This window comes from Myotis yumanensis, unplaced genomic scaffold (genome assembly GCF_028538775.1).
Source record: "Myotis yumanensis isolate MYYU_CA2020_CCGP unplaced genomic scaffold, mMyoYum1.0.hap1 SCAF_1, whole genome shotgun sequence".
In the NCBI taxonomy this organism is placed as follows: domain Eukaryota; kingdom Metazoa; phylum Chordata; class Mammalia; order Chiroptera; family Vespertilionidae; genus Myotis; species Myotis yumanensis.
The window spans coordinates 215,985,473-215,987,433 of record NW_027223752.1 but is presented as its reverse complement, the minus strand read 5'-3'; the positions used below and the strand labels follow the sequence as shown (position 1 = coordinate 215,987,433).

At 58.6% G+C, this 1,961-nt stretch overlaps 1 pseudogene; it reads left to right on the top strand.

The window, feature by feature from the left end:
- The first annotated feature begins 396 nt into the window (after window positions 1-396).
- On the top strand, window positions 397-1,751 carry LOC139007357 (ferritin light chain-like; annotated as a pseudogene).
- The last annotated feature ends 210 nt before the right edge of the window (window positions 1,752-1,961 follow it).

Here is a 1,961-nt window from a genome sequence, read left to right as displayed (position 1 = left end):
ACAACAGGAACCCAAGTCTCGGAGCGTCTGCAGGTGCTGCCCAAGGAGGCCGTGGTGGGAGCTGGGGCTGCAGTGTGCTTGACCGGTGGCAGCCGCTGTGGGCAGGCGGGCACTTACTGTTGGCCCAGCATTGTGTGAGGGGCTTTCCACAGTTACCTCATTTTACCCTCACGACCATCTATGACGTTATTATTTAACAGGAGAGATAGTGCCCTCCGTGGTCCTGGTTCTGTCTCTTGCTTCAACGGTATTCGGAGGGAACAGACCCAGGGACACCCCTTCTTCCAGCCTCCGGCCACTCTCCTGCATCTTATCCAGTCACCACCTTCAGAACCACCTCCAAGACCAGCCAACAACCAGTTATTTTCTACTTTAATTCCTTATTGCTGAACAACCATGAGCTCCTAAATTCATCAGAACTATTCCACCCGGTGGAGGCTGTGGTCAACCGCCTGGCCAACCTGCATTTGACCTCCTGCACCTGCCTCTCCCTGGGCTTCTGTCCCACACCTGCCCCTCCCTGGGCTTCTATTCCACACCTGCCTCTCCCTGGGCTTCTGTCCCACACCTGCCCCTCCATGGGCTTCTATTCCACACCTGCCTCTCCCTGGGCTTCTATCCCACACCTGCCCCTCCATGGGCTTCTGTCCCACACCTGCCCCTCCATGGGCTTCTATTCCACACCTGCCTCTCCCTGGGCTTCTGTCCCACACCTGCCCCTCCCTGGGCTTCTATTCCACACCTGCCCCTCCATGGGCTTCTGTCCCACACCTGCCCCTCCCTGGGCTTCTGTCAAACACCTGCCCCTCCATGGGCTTCTGTCCCACACCTGCCCCTCCCTCGGCTTCTGTCCCACACCTGCCCCTCCCTGGGCTTCTGTCCCACACCTGCCCCTCCCTGGGCTTCTGTCCCACACCTGCCCCTCCCTGGGCTTCTGTCCCACACCTGCCCCTCCATGGGCTTCTGTCCCACACCTGCCCCTCCCTGGGCTTCTGTCCCACACCTGCCCCTCCCTGGGCTTCTGTCCCACACCTGCCCCTCCCTGGGCTTGTCCCACACCTGCCCCTCCCTGGGCTTCTGTCCCACACCTGCCTCTCCCTGGGCTTCTATTTTGACTATGTGGCTCTCGAGGGCCCGGCCACTTCTTCCAAGAGTTGGTGAAGAAGCTGGAGGGCTCTGAGCGTCTCTTAAAGATGCAAAACCAGTGCCGTGGCCTCACCCTCTTCCAGGACGTGCTGAAGCCTCCCCAGATGAGTGAGCAAAACGCAGGACGCCAGGGAAGCCGCCAAGGCGTTGGAGAGGAGCCTGACCCAGGCCCTTTGGGAGCTGCAGGCCTGGGTTCTACCCGCTCAGACCCTCAACTCTGTGACTTCCGGGAGAACCACTTCCGGGATAAGGAGGTGAAACTCATCAAGAAGATGGGCAGCACCTGACTCACCTCCGCAGGCTGCCAGCCCCCAGGCTGGGCTGGGCGAGTATCTCTTCGAAAGGCTCACCCTCAGGCACAACTAGGAGCCTTTGGAGCCAGAGACCTTTGAGGGACCCCTCGGCATCCCCCTGGTGTCTGGCTTGCCTGAGTCTCTCCCCGAAACTACTAGCCATTCCTTTAACCACCTGGAGCCGTCTCCCATGCCTTGGACCAAATGGAAACAATAAGGCTTTTTGCAAAAACAAAACAAAAACACACACACACAAAACACACACACACAAAAAACCCTGAGTGGTAGGAGGGCCTATAAGATTTCCAAGATCCCACTGTTGCAGGTGTATCAGAAGAGAGGTGGGTTCCACAGGGTGAAGCTAGAGGCTGGTCATGAAGGTGACCCAGCCAGCTCTCCCTGCAGAGCCTACTTCCCAGACCTCCTTCACACTCGGCTTCCCACAGGGCTTCCCAGGCAGAGAGCAGACCTGTCAGTCACGTGAACCTGTGGGCCTCCTGTTACTCATGTCTGCTTGCTAAG